Source organism: Toxorhynchites rutilus, chromosome 2, assembly GCF_029784135.1.
Source record: "Toxorhynchites rutilus septentrionalis strain SRP chromosome 2, ASM2978413v1, whole genome shotgun sequence".
Taxonomy (NCBI): Eukaryota; Metazoa; Arthropoda; class Insecta; order Diptera; family Culicidae; genus Toxorhynchites; species Toxorhynchites rutilus.
Genome location: NC_073745.1, coordinates 202,575,662 through 202,591,616, shown reverse-complemented (window position 1 = coordinate 202,591,616; position 15,955 = coordinate 202,575,662). Strand labels below are relative to the sequence as shown.

The following is a 15,955-nucleotide window of genomic DNA, read 5'->3' as shown; positions in this document are numbered from 1 at the left end:
GTGAGTTCTAATATTCAATGTTAGCATATATTATACTTAATGAAAACTTTACAGCAAAAATTACAATTATATTGTCAGTGGTTTGTGTTGTGGTTGGTATCAGGTTGTCTCGTTTCAAATACTCTGGGTTCAGCAGTAAAACTTATGCTTTCTATATTTGTTTATAGCCTGTGTAATGAAACGCAACATACCTGAAAATTTTATATGCGTTGCTCTTAAACGAGCAATTTCTACAAAACGGTGCTATTCGTATGCCCAACTAGCCCCTTTATATGGTCGGGGTTCTGCAAAACGAACCAAGCGTCATTTTTTTCAAAATTGAGTTACGTATGGACTGTAACCTGACATACCATTCGGACAATTGACAACAGCTCCAAAAAGAAAAATTCTGTGTACCAGACTGTAAAAAAACGAAATTGCATTCAACCAAAGCGAACCATAAACCCACAATATGGCATCGGACGATAGTGATCGTTTTCTCCAAGAAGGCAGATCCGAATCTTTAACAGATTTTTCTGTTTCTAACAGCTCCTGGGATCAGCTGTCGTCGAGATCTTATGAGAAAGACAGCTTAAGGACTGCAATGAAGTGTAGAAGCGCTGATCTGCATTTTCAAAATCCGTTCAACCACAGCGAACCAAGTGTAATGCACTCTTAAATCAAATTATCATCATTTATCAAGATATTATTTTGTCATAAACAGCAAAAGTGAGTCGATATATATTACCATTCATAAAATTAGTCAAGAGCCGTTGCAAAATACTAATATGTTGTGTAATGATATTATGTAATAGTTAACATGTGCTTGGTTCGCTGTGGCTGCAAAGAGAACGAAGTTATGCGTGTCAAGCAGAAGCATAATTTTGTTTCATTTTTTCATATTTCTAAAGGTTCTAAAAAAGAAATTGACGATGATGTGTGCTTACAGCATGAAAAGTAGTATTATGTTTGACATCCTGTTTGTAGCACGTGAGCAACAAAATATCAGATTTGATCCGTCAGAGTCAATTAGTGGGAGCCCAAACTTCAAATTGAAATATCTCAAAATAATGTTTTTGGCGCTTGGTTCGTTTTGGCAGAACCCCGACCATATGTGAAAAAGAATATTCATGAAAAATTAAAAAAAAAACAATTTTAAAAGCGATTTCCATTAACATTTAAAACTAATACATACAATAATCCTTTGTTTGACGTTAGAACCGATTTTTTTCATGATTATTAACCACTTTCAGAACAAATTTATAAAGCGCAAACAGTGAATGATTTTCCGAAAAATCGGCACCATGTTCGTATATTTTAACGTAATTTTGGATATATTTCCTGTCATCGTACGTAGGATTTTTTTTGAAAATATTGTTTTTTAGGAAATGTCGATATTTTTTGTAAAACAAATGCATTTTTGCATCCAATATCGAGACAAAAACATCCACCAAAATATTATTTTTCAAATTATCGAAAAAATCCTACGTACGATGACAGGGAATTTAGTGGCGGATTTATTTCTAAAACTATTTCATCAAAATCGGTAATCGGAGGTAGAACTCAAGCTCCCTACGCCTTTCGAAGACTCCACTAATTGGCTTGTAACTTCGGAATGGAGCATCGGGCAAACATGGGACAAAAACTACTGCAGTGACCCTCTCCCACGAATAGAACATCTCAGACAATTTCAATATGAATAAGTATTTACAATAAGAAAGATTCCTACTGAATTAGGGGAGAATCCAACCAAGGATTTTCCAACAGGAACGATGGAATTTTCCATACTGTGCAAGTGGAAAGTTCCCTACACATAGCAGGTAGCCAGTAAGTTAGTTCTAACGTTTTTAGAGTTCTGTACATCCTTACAGAGGGATCGAGGATTAGAGAGAAAAAATAAAACAGTTGATAGTTGAACATCGAGAAGAACCAGTTGTTTCTCTCGATAGAACAAAAAAGAAAGTGCCCCAAACCGCTGTGGCGTTACACTACACTCAAGTAGACATCCCAGAGAACAGTTTAAACCAGAAATTTTTTTTTTTTCAAGTTTCCATAGTGTGCTACCCCCTTAAGGTGAATAAATTCACCGAAAAAGAGTGAGACGACTCATAGAATATGTTTGCTGTCAGCAGAAATAAAAAACGCTCATTTTGAGATCCAAAATGTTTTTATTAATTTGGTCTGATCGATAGTCAATTTGTTGATATGGCCGATAAAAGTGAGCAGAAAGAATTAATGATTGTCGAAATCAATTCACTGATCCCAAATGGCCTTTTACTACTGTTTATTCAAGCGGCAGGGACGATATATATATATATATATATATATATATATATATATATATATATGTATATATATATATATATATATATATATATATATATATATATATATATATATATATATATATATATATATGTATATATATATATATATATATATATATATATATATATATATATATATATATATATATATATATATATATGTATATATATATATATATATATATATATATATATATATATATATATATATATATATATATATATATATATATATATATATATATATATATATATATATATATATATCGTCCTGCCGCTTGAATAAACAGTAGTAAAAGGCCATTTGGGATCAGTGAATTGATTTCGACAATCATTAATTCTTTCTGCTCACTTTTATCGGCCATATCAACAAATTGACTATCGATCAGAACCAAATTAATAAAAACATTTTGGATCTCAAAATGAGCGTTTTTTATTTCTGCTGACAGCAAACATATTCTATGAGTCGTCTCACTCTTTTTCGGTGAATTTATTCACCTTAAGGGGGTAGCACACTATGGAAACTTGAAAAAAAAAAAATTTCTGGTTTAAACTGTTCTCTGGGATGTCTACTTGAGTGTAGTGTAACGCCACAGCGGTTTGGGGCACTTTTCTTTTTTGTTCTATCGAGAGAAACAACTGTTCTTCTCGATGTTCAACTATCAACTGTTTTATTTTTTCTCTCTAATCCTCGATCCCTCTGTAAGGATGTACAGAACTCTAAAAACGTTAGAACTAACTTACTGGCTACCTGCTATGTGTAGGGAACTTTCCACTTGCACAGTATGGAAAATTCCATCGTTCCTGTTGGAAAATCCTTGGTTGGATTCTCCCCTAATTTCAGTAGGAATCTTTCTTATTGTAAATACTTATTCATATTGAAATTGTCTGAGATGTTCTATTCGTGGGAGAGGGTCACTGCAGTAGTTTTTGTCCCATGTTTGCCCGATGCTCCATTCCGAAGTTACAAGCCAATTAGTGGAGTCTTCGAAAGCGTAGGGAGCTTGAGTTCTACCTCCGATTACCGATTTTGATGAAATAGTTTTAGAAATAAATCCGCCACTAAATTCCCTGTCATCGTACGTAGGATTTTTTCGATAATTTGAAAAATAATATTTTGGTGGATGTTTTTGTCTCGATATTGGATGCAAAAATGCATTTGTTTTACAAAAAATATCGACATTTCCTAAAAAACAATATTTTCAAAAAAAATCCTACGTACGATGACAGGAAATATATCCAAAATTACGTTAAAATATACGAACATGGTGCCGATTTTTCGGAAAATCATTCACTGTTTGCGCTTTATAAAATTTGTTCTGAAAGTGGTTAATAATCATGAAAAAAATCGGTTCTAACGTCAAACAAAGGATTATTGTATGTATTAGTTTTAAATGTTAATGGAAATCGCTTTTAAAATTGTTTTTTTTTATTTTTCATGAATATTCTTTTTCACATATGGTCGGGGTTCTGCCAAAACGAACCAAGCGCCAAAAAACATTATTTTGAGATATTTCAATTTGAAGTTTGGGCTCCCACTAATTGACTCTGACGGATCAAATCTGATATTTTGTTGCTCACGTGCTACAAACAGGATGTCAAACATAATACTACTTTTCATGCTGTAAGCACACATCATCGTCAATTTCTTTTTTAGAACCTTTAGAAATATGAAAAAAATGAAACAAAATTATGCTTCTGCTTGACACGCATAACTTCGTTCTCTTTGCAGCCACAGCGAACCAAGCACATGTTAACTATTACATAATATCATTACACAACATATTAGTATTTTGCAACGGCTCTTGACTAATTTTATGAATGGTATATATATCGACTCACTTTTGCTGTTTATGACAAAATAATATCTTGATAAATGATGATAAATTGATTTAAGAGTGCATTACACTTGGTTCGCTGTGGTTGAACGGGATTTTGAAAAATGCAGATCAGCGCTTCTACACTTCATTGCAGTCCTTAAGCTGTCTTTCTCATAAGATCTCGACGACAGCTGATCCCAGGAGCTGTTAGAAACAGAAAAATCTGTTAAAGATTCGGATCTGCCTTCTTGGAGAAAACGATCACTATCGTCCGATGCCATATTGTGGGTTTATGGTTCGCTTTGGTTGAATGCAATTTCGTTTTTTTACAGTCTGGTACACAGAATTTTTCTTTTGGAGCTGTTGTCAATTGTCCGAATGGTATGGTCAGGTTACAGTCCATACGTAACTCAATTTTGAAAAAAATGACGCTTGGTTCGTTTTGGCAGAACCCCGACCATATAAAGGGGCTAGTTGGGCATACGAATAGCACCGTTTTGTAGAAATTGCTCGTTTAAGAGCAACGCATATAAAATTTTCAGGTATGTTGCGTTTCATTACACAGGCTATAAACAAATATAGAAAGCATAAGTTTTACTGCTGAACCCAGAGTATTTGAAACGAGACAACCTGATACCAACCACAACACAAACCACTGACAATATAATTGTAATTTTTGCTGTAAAGTTTTCATTAAGTATAATATATGCTAACATTGAATATTAGAACTCACAATAATGTATCGAGTAGTGTAGCATACCTGTAGGTTATTTCTATATACGTGGAAATTATCTCTACCCCCTCCTCCCTCACCATGGACAAGTGTGGACAGTTTCGTAACCACTACCCCAGTGTTGCCACATTTTAATCTGTACCAGGGGGGGTAAAAATCTTACTCATCTGTACTTTTTGTTTCCAAAAATCTGTACCATCGAAAATATTCGTAGTAGAAAAAAATCTATTTTATTGGCATGAAAAAAATACTCATTTATTTACTACAAATACTACATTCACATTTGCAAGTCATTCTTGTGTTGATGATGCTTATACATCGTTTTTTTTTATCTAGACTGCATACTATCATTTATTAATATTTTCGAGCTGCCACCACGATGTTTGATCAAATCTTTTGATCTCAAAATAACGTTCATCGTATCGTTGCTGAGCCGATTTTGAAGCTTATTTTTGTTCTAATAATATTCAGAAACAAAATCGTGGTCGAGGAGTGAGGTATAGTGAGAACGTTACAAACATGGCATCGTAGCGCCGAATCCCTTTTTTGTCTACCAATCCTGCACATGCTTCTTCTTCTTCTTCTTGAATGGCGTTCACGTTCCCTGTGGAACTTTTGCCGTCTCAACGTATGCATTAACTAGCGTCATTTGGTAATACTAAGTTGAGATTTCTTCAGCCAAATAACACGCCTTGAATGTATTCCGAGGGGCAAGCTCTAGAATACGCGTGACCACAGTGCAAGTCGAAGGAAATTTCTTTGACGAAAAATCCCTCCGACCAGAACGGGAATCGAACCCGCACACCCGGCATGATAATGTGAGACGCTAACCACTCGGCCACGGGTGCACCATCCTGCACATGCTCGTCTTCTGAAACTGTCCTTACAGAGTAATTTTACCTTTAGGATACGGAATACATTCCCCAGATCCTGTATATTCCCATCGTAGAACCGTAGAAACGCCTGAAATACATTGCTATAATACATTGGATATTGGCTATATAGGTGTATATGTCCCTCAAAAAATGCTCAAGATGGTCAGGGATTTTCTCACATGCATAACTAGCACACAAAACCAGTGAATGACATGTACATTTGACGACTAGTACATCTGGGCAATCGATTTTTATCCAGCGCATTACGGAACTCGAAACCCCTATCATCACAGTCGCACCGTTCGATGCGAATCCTTTCAGACGATCCGATTCGCCTTAATAAAACTGATCAATTATTGCATTGTAAATACTTTTATTATCAGCCGATAGCCAAGCGATACTGCGGCGTAAAAATTGGCATGTACCATAATGTTGCTTTGTTCAAATGTAAGAAATTTCAGATACGGAAAAAATCTGTACCAATCTGTACTTTTTGACGGAAATCTGTACTCTGTACCGTACAGAATCTGTACCAAAAATAGCGAAAAAAATCTGTAACTTTCCAATTAAATCTGTACGTGTGGCAACACTGATTTTACAACTTACTTCTGAACAAAGTTTGATAGTTTTTTTGAATGTTTATTCTAATTGGTATTGTTATATAGCGCATTTCATTAATCTTACCTTGAGGTTCTGAAGTATATGTCAATAAATGTGAAAGAAGAATATATTGTGCAGCTGCGAACTATATTTTATTAGTTTAGAAATGATAATTGGCTTGATAAATTGCTCATTGAGTGAATATAGCCCCAGTTCTTCCACACAAACGGAACTGTGATAACTTAATTTGTTTTTTCAGCTTTAAAGTTTTGGTTGTACTCAAACTATATCCATAAAATTAATCATTGAATCGGTATGTAACAGGAAAACCTTTGACTTGTGAAGTGGTCGTTTGGAGGATCTAGGTTAATCTAATGTATAGTATAGGCCCAAAATAATAAAAATACAATGTCACAATCATTCAAATTCTCGAGCACAAATGAACTAATGTCTTCTAATGACAATATATATTCAAACCGCTCAAAGTTCTTCAGAATTTGAAGTAATGTCGCTTTTTTGTTGAATTCATTTTATACGTTTGTGGATTTTTTGCTTGGAAAAGTTTAAAAAAAGCAAATGAATGACCCCGGTACAAAAGTCTCCGATATTTAGTTGGAAGTTCATGGAAATACGATCTCTCAAAAATCCAGATACACTATCACACTGAAATGTCTCCCCAATAAGTCAAATGTCTTCAAACCTGACATCTCTGGTTTCGACCCACTTGTCCAAACGTTTTAGAATCATTTTCTATAACAATTTACGAATACAGGATAACATTGCAATCGGCCTATACGAATTGTGATTAGGGATTGCATTACCGTGCCAAAATTTCAATAACCGGTTATTCGATAATGAAAATTTCTTTACCGGTAAAACCGGTAAATTACCGGTGAAAAAATACTTTGAAATAAACCATTTTCTTGAAGAAACGGCTTTTATTGATAATAATTAGTTTACAAGAACACATTTTTCAAGTTTTTGCTACTTAGTAGCTACTTCACTACTACTTAGAGACACAAATAATTTTAAGTTTGTCGTTTTCTAATCGAATCTCACGAACGAAATTCCAGGAGAGAAAAACGCATGTTCATAGTTCAATGATGTTGGGCGTACAGTACGAAAAGCATCGAATACCATTGTCATGTATTTGCCTCTGATGCCCTCTTGAACGACGATTGCTGCAATCAAAGGTACTAATTTGATTGCTGCAATCGTCGTTCATGTTTTCTCTCGATGCTCAACTATTCTGCAGGTTCTGCATCGTCCAATGGTTTTTCCCTGTTGTTGTCCAGCACACAGTTGATAGTTGAACATCGAGAAGAACAGTTGTTTCTCTCGATAGAACAAAAAAGAAAAGTGCCCCAAACCGCTGTGGCGTTACACTACACTCAAGTAGACATCCCAGAGAACAGTTTAAACCAGAAATTTTTTTTTTTCAAGTTTCCATAGTGTGCTACCCCCTTAAGGTGAATAAATTCACCGAAAAAGAGTGAGACGACTCATAGAATATGTTTGCTGTCAGCAGAAATAAAAAACGCTCATTTTGAGATCCAAAATGTTTTTATTAATTTGGTTCTGATCGATAGTCAATTTGTTGATATGGCCGATAAAAGTGAGCAGAAAGAATTAATGATTGTCGAAATCAATTCACTGATCCCAAATGGCCTTTTACTACTGTTTATTCAAGCGGCAGGATGATATATATATATATATATATATATATATATATATATATATATATATATATATATATATATATATATGTATATATATATATATATATATATATATATATATATATATATATATATATATATATATATATGTATATATATATATATATATATATATATATATATATATATATATATATATATATATATATATGGAGTGATGTCTGTCCGTCTTTCTGTCTGATTCTTATGGACTTGGTAACTACTGAACCGATCGGCGTGCAAATTTGTATGTTGGGGTTTTAGGGACCGGGGAAGGTTCTTATGATGGTTCGAGGCCCCACCCCCTCTCTAAAGAGGGGCTGCCACTCAAATGAAACACAAATTTCAGCATATTTCGAGGTATAATCAGGCAAATGGAGCCAAATTTGGCATGTGGAGATTTCCGGAGGAGGAAATGTTTCTATGGTGGTTCGACACTCCTTCCCCTCCCTACTTTTTATGGGTGCTGCCATTAAAAGAAACAAACATTTCTACTGATCCGAAACTCCCCTTTCAACCATGTCCAAATTTGTTCTTTGATATAAGGAAAGTATGTTCCAAGTTTAACTTGTTATAAAAAGTCTTGACAAATGCTGTACAATTTTCTTTCTTATGGTCTTCTGTACTGTTTTGTCGTCATTCACTGATGAAAGTCTATCAAACATTGTGAAGTTGTTCAATTGTGCTCCCTTGGCCGAGTGGTTAGTGTCACAACTAACATGCCAGGTGTTCGGGTTCGATTCCCGTTCTGGTCGGGGGAATTTTTCGTCAAAGAAATTTCCTCCGACTTGCACTGTGATCACGCGTATTCTAGAGCTTGCCACTCAAAATGCATTCAAGGCGTGTTATTTGGCATAGAAATCTCAACTAAGTACAGGTAAACTTCGATACAACGTACATTTCACTTTCAAAATTGTACGTTGTATCGAATTGTACGTTATTTCGAAGCATGATAAAGTACTCACAAACGTAGTCTATAATACATTATTGTGTTGCTGTTTTAGTCAAGTTAATGAATAACTTCAATCAGAAGACGAAGCCAACCTTTCTCATGATGTTTCCCTTCGTACTGTTGATTAAAGCTTGATTCATTTAGAATCTGGAATCACAAAACCAGCTGTATTTCAAAATTGATTGAAGGTACAAAACTTGTTTTAGCATCACAATACAGATAATTCATTGTTCTATCAGAAAAAAAATATTGAAAAAAAATTTCCTTTACACTTTGAAAAGGTGTTCGTTATATCGAGGTAAAATGTACGTTATATCGAGTGACGTTATATCGAGGGTACGTTATAACGAGGGTACGTTATATCGAAGTTTCCCTGTACTAATGAAAATGACGCAAGTAATACTACGTTGAGACGGCGAAGTTCCTCTAGGAACGTTAGTGCCATTGAAGAAGAAGAAGAAGAAGAAGTTGTTCAATTGAACATTACATTTCAGATTTGGAAATGTTTGCGGAGATCGCAAATTTTATTGTATCCAATAAAGTATATGTTGCAATTTTTGCTAATCAATGTCGTCTTCGAAGCGAAGTAAATGTGCAATATTGCCTTGCCCAATTCCCCCCTTTTAATGACCAAATTCCCCACTAGGGGGGAACTCGCCACCGGTTGAAAATCACTGGGTTATTCCTTATGCAAAATATTAACTCAATTGGACTTCATTTTCTAGTGTCGCAGACATAAAAATGAGTTTTTTTGAAAACTGAAAAAACACCCAAATGTCATGAAATTGCATGAAACGTCAAGATTTATCGTAATCACGAAAAAAAAATTGTTGAATTCTCAGCACTTGTTCATTTTTTCGTCTGAAAAGTGAATTTTTGACAAAAAAAAATGTTTGAAATAACAGTAAATCCCGACGTTTTAAGCAATGTACACATTTATCATCAAAATTTTTTTTCGAAAAACCCGATTTCATGTATCCTTGGGTGATTTTCCGGTTTTCAAAAAACTTAAAATTTTACGTTTGCGATACTAGAAAATGTCCAGTCACAGAGAGTCGATTCTTAACTAAATGTTTTTTTTTCGAAATGTTAGTGGTTCTCGACGTTTCATGCAATTTGAAGACATTTGACATCAAATTATTTTTTATTAGGGTGGCGCATAAATCACGCAACCGATTTGCACAAAACAAATTCGTATAACAAAAAGTCTCACGATACAAAATCTCTATTCTCGAATAGAAAAAGGTACGAAGTCGCTTAGGAACCAACACGCTCGATAGTTGCAGCGCGATCGATATTTTTTTTTCTTCAGAGAGCGTTGCGTAACTTATGCGCCACCCTATACAATATGTTTACTTTCAAAAAACTAGATTTCCCTTGCTCATATTTTACGTCCATTAAGCTACCGCAACCAAAACATCTCAATTTTGAAAAAATCATGACTTAAAAACGATAACAGCACCGCTCTGATTTTTGGATGTGTTATGTCAGCTTTAAAAAAATATGGCCCCTTTGGTCCCGAGACCATGAAAACTATAAAAAACAAATACAAATGTACAAATGTACAATCAATAATTATGAAAACAAAATCCAATTTTCTTGCAGGTGCCATATTTTTTCAAAGAAGACTAGTTCATTGCCTTCAATTTGATAGTTAATCATTTGGACCGATTCAGTACAGTAAAACCTGTTTTTGTGCGGTGTATGAAAAGAAGCATATTTAACGAAGTTATCGTCCATTTAGTTTTTTTCGATGGTTTATATGCATTCCCGTGCGAAAAAAGCATATTTGCGTCTCAATGATCCACTTCTGAAATCATTCCCCTCCTCCCATCAAATGCTCTAAGTTTTTCTAAGTGTTTGCATGACATGATTTCTAACAGCAACACGTTTCGACGTGCAACTAAAAGCACAAAAACAGCCACGCACAACCGAAAAGGCAAGGTGTCCCATTTTTTATGCGGTCCCTATCTACCGCACAAAAAAGGTTTGCCTGTAGTTCGAAAGTTATGATTTTTTGAAAAAAGTAATTTTTGAAAAAAAGGGAAAAATAATTTTTCGGATAAAGAACAAAATTACCACTTTTCACGAAAATCTGAGAACTAGTACAGGACAGACTCGATTATATGTGATTCGATTATATACAATTTTGGACTCGATTATATACAGTTTGGAAAAGAATATTTTTTTACGTTTCAAATATGACTTATTTCAAGAAGAAATGTAACCTTTCACTGTTAAGGTGAAGTTGTGATTTTAAAGATTTTGCTAGAATTTTCACCAGGAATTGTCTATATCGATATTGCAGCCCAATTTAAAAAAAATAGAAGTTGGGTGTCCAAGAACAAATTGAAGAGCGGTTAAAGAGCTTCAATTTAATTGATAGAAACAATCTAGTTTACTTTAATTTTTTAGGATGAAATTAATAATGACACATTGAAAATTATAACCTTTTATTTTTCACTTCCAAAGTGTTATTAAAATCCACTAATTTTGTTGTTCCCTTACTATATCCGGTACTAAATTTTCTTATTATCTTTCAAATGATAGCATCAGAATCGTCTTCCGTAGCGTACTTTTTAATGTAGAGCCAGATTGAGGAAACAGGGTCCGAAACAAATAAAAAAATGTTCTGTAACTCTGTCATTGTTGAAATTCGAACATATGCGTAGGATTTTTTTCATCAAATATAATCGTCTATCACCTCCTGAGAGAATCTGGATTTTTTTTTCATGTGAGAAAGGTGTTTTCTGACTTTAAGGGGATGAATCAAAAATCAAACTTCTCTTTTATATTCAAAAAACGAAAAATACATGCAAAAAAACCAATAAAAAAAATTTTTTTTTGACTCGATTATATACAGGATTTGATTATTTACAGTGAAAGGAAATCAGAAACTGTATATAATCGAGTCCGCCCTGTTCATCGATTTGGCATGGAATGGCTGTATTATAGTTTAACTTTTTGTATTATTTCTTGTGTTTCGAAAAGCGTGATAAAAGCGAACAATGATATAATCTAGAGTCATGATAGAGTATAATCGAAGCGTTACTGTACATTTATAAGCCTAGATAAAAATCTTAAAATGGGAACTTTTTCACAACAAAAATAAATAATTAATAATCCAACAAAAGTTTATGTTCACCTGATATAATTCTCTGAAACAGTAACATGTAAGTGGTTCCACGTTTCTGGCAGCCACAGTATAAATAACATCGATTATAAAGAAAGGATTGTTTGTGGATGTGTAATCTGTCGGCTTATCACTGAACATCGCATATGCCGATGATGACAGCTACAACGACGGCAAGAAGCGTATGCGTATTCTCTTTCACTCATTCATAGTGCAGCACACCATGCAGAAATATCGTATTGGAGATTCTTCTTTTTATTATATTCGTCTATTCAATTCATCTTTGAATTAGCTGGGTTCGGAGAAATGCAATTTTCTTCTGTGCTCTTCGCACTGTGATACTAATTTAATTACCATAGTTGAAAATCAATTATTATGTTGATTGTCCAAGATGGGAAACGCACGAATAGACAGAGTGGACATCCACATCCAAGAATTTAATAGTATTAAAACGTCATACGCATTGATTGACCTCGCAGAGTTCTCAGAGTTCTCGGAGCACAGAAAAAAATGATACTATTTTCATATGCCAGCAATTGCTGTCACCTCCGAATTGCGAGGGTAGGCCACATACGGCTTTCCCAAAAATGGGATGAAATGATGAAGAGCAAATTAATCTATGGGTGGCAGTGTATCTCTCGCCAACAGTATGGCAAGAACAATTAAGGCTAAGGATATAATTACCTGCGAGCCACACACTGTATTGGATTCACTTTTTTTTTCGAGGAGCAGGAAATTTCCTCGACACTTTACAGTTTTTTCGGTGTGTACCCTAACGCGAGAGCGAGCAACATTGACCCCAGCCCATAGCACCTCCTCACCATCTGGAGACAAGTGCTGTCAATATCGATTATTTCTACAGCCTCTTACATTCGGTTAATTATGGCAGCAATTCAAAAACTATCATCATTCGGCCATCTACTTTGGCATTACCCAAACTGGGCGAGTGTGTACACCATGCGAAATAAAATAGTAATTTTCCTATTATTACTATTTACCTGTAATGAACTAACTTCAGCAGCACTGGTCCTCTTCTAATTTCTACACACACCTTTGCTGTACCGCTATGAATGGTTTTCTCAATGAATGAATGTATGAGTGATCGTGTACTCTCGGCAGCCTAACGGGGATACGAATGCGTTCGTTATGTAGTAGTAATCGTTGTTCGGCGGTGTTTGTTTTGATTCTGCTCTCTTGTTTTCGCCTCGGCTGCGTGGTTGCGTTTTTTATCTTGCTCTTTCTTGATTTGTCGTTTTCGACTTTTGTACTACTGTCAGCTGTTGACAGTAGCTTCTGTTTTCTTCACTTCGACTTTCTTATGTTCTCACTCTGCTCAGCAAAGTGGTATCCTTGTTACTTGCCTTTCAGCACACGCACACGAAACGAAACAGTAGATTATGGGCTATTTCGACACACAGAGTAAAAGGTTATTAATGTTTCCTAAAAGCGTATGTATCTGCTAACGCTCAAGCCATTCCCGTATTGTTGATGGCTTATATTTTACTGGCCGGGAACAAGTACAAACTTAGTAGACTGGCAGGATTCAGCAAAACTGCCAAAATCTATTCGCGACTTGCGAGGACACAAAGCTGCCTCACACGCGACTGAACAACAACCCCGTACTGATTTTCACTCGGTTCAAGGGGCGCTTCGATTGCTTCGTTAAAGATGTAACTTTTCCAACTATACACGGAGAATATACACTAAGAGAAATCTTTTGTAAATATCTGGGTCATGCGAATAGAATCAATTTGGTTGTCAAAAGAACCCATTAAAAATGTCAAAAGAAATCCAATAAGGGGCTGTCCACATACCACGTGGACAACTTTAGAGGGGGTAGGGGTTACGAAAATGTCCACGCTTGTCCACGGTAAGGGAGGAGGGGGTTTTGATATTGTCCACGTGGAAACGTTAAGTATTTTTTAAAGTAGAACATTCAAGTTAGAAGTCAAAATTGAATGAGATCTGTTTTGTATTTACACGATTTTTTGAACTTCACGCCCGCCCTGAATGCTCAGTATTCATCAATAAAAATACTGAACTGCCTGAGAGTGCTGCTCGGTCAAACATCCATATTTTTTCATATGACTGAACCTCTTTCCTGAAATGAATATTCTGAAGGTAACGCACATGAACTAGGATCCAATTTATTCCAACCGGTAATAGAGGGCATGGGGCAATGCATGGACTACATATTAACCCATATTACGGAACCCGATCGGATTTGACAAATCGCAATCCGAACGAAATAAACTTTTGCATTCTGCATTTCAAGGTTACAATATTTGTACAATCCGATAGGATTTGATTCGATCAGATTAAGGGGGATAGAGACACGAATTTCGGACGTTTGTTCGAGGTCCGAAAAAGTAAAACAAAGAATATTTTTACCATCCATTATATCACTATTTGTTATATCAATAAAACAAAAATTGAACGGAAAAATATATATCCATAATTAGAAGCTGATCGAGTGAGGGGGTTCAAAAAAAAGTTGTGCCATGGCGTACAAGATTCCAGCACTTCTGGATCTCTGAAACAAACAAATCGAACAGATTCTGAATCAGTAAAGATGCCACTATCGTATGAACCTCGGACAAGTCAAAAACGTGTTTTTTGATAAAATGGCGGAAATTTGAACTGATTCTGAATCAGTAAAGATGACACTATCGTATGAACCTCGGACAAGTCAAAAATGTGTTTTTTTGATAAAATGGCGGAAATTTGAAGGAAAAATGCTGTTAAAAACTTTTTTTTTCAAGTTTCTTGTTTTTTTAAATAGTAAAGTTACGAAATTATGATTTTTTATAGGTTCATGCGATAGAAAGATACATTCTTCTTCTTCTTCTTCAATGGCACGAACTTCGCCGTCTCAACGTAGTATTATTTGCGTCATTTTTATTAGTACTTAGTTGAGATTTCTATGCCAAATAACACGCCTTGAATGCATTCTGAGTGGTAAGCTCTAGAATACGCGTGATCACAGTGCAAGTTGCAAGAAAGATACATACAGATTGTATTCATATAAACATAGATCGGATAAGTAGAACTTGAGATATCGTGTAAACCAGTTTGAGAAACATATTTCGAGAAAAACGCGTTTGTAGTTAATTGTTATGGCCGTACTAGACAAGATATCGCATCACTAAAATGGCTATAGCTTGGTAAATAATGAGATTTTCAAAAAGTCTCTTCTATGGTATATTCTTAAGGTGGCCGTACACTGTTTGCCCGGAGGTCAAATATTTGATATTTTTTGACAGATAAGGTTTGTTTTGATATTTGTACAAACAATATTTTGTTTGCCACTCTTCAATTTTAAACAGTAGTAAACAATATCAAATACCGAACATGGAAAAAAATCAACTGAAATATCCAAGGTAACCTAACCATGTACCGACAGGTTCGAAGAACAGACTGAAAAAATATTTTAGGCATCCAATAATTGAATATTTGCTTGTCGTGTTTTGTGTAGAATATATTTGATCAGTACACGTTGACCAAATTTTATCTGTCAAAAAGAGTCAAATATTTGGCTTCGGTCAAACAGTGTATGAGCACCCTTAAATGTCTGAATTAGAGAAATATGAAGAAAAAAAAAAGATTTTTTTTTCAAATTTTTAGACTAGAATACCCTCTTAAAGAACGCAACATTGTGCTAATTTCAAATTCGACCGGATTCAGGAATAAGGGTTTATTTTACCGAAAAACACTTGAAGGGACTTATCTCAATCTGCGATCCGTTTCATAAACGCGACGAAAATATATATTTGTAGCGAATTGTAAAGGGCAAATTATTTACAAGGATGTTGAGTTAA

General features: G+C 34.8%; 1 protein-coding gene across 2 annotated transcripts in view; it reads right to left on the bottom strand.

The window, feature by feature from the left end:
* Positions 1–13,745, bottom strand: part of LOC129769193 (serine-rich adhesin for platelets-like) — a 43,810-nt gene extending 30,065 nt beyond the window's left edge. Inside the window, exon 1 of one of the 2 annotated variants that reach the window (XM_055771289.1) lies at positions 13,136–13,745. The gene's annotated coding sequence lies outside the window, so the exon portion shown is untranslated. The other variant, XM_055771290.1, reaches the window with a different exon arrangement.
* Between the last annotated feature and the right edge of the window lie 2,210 nt (positions 13,746–15,955).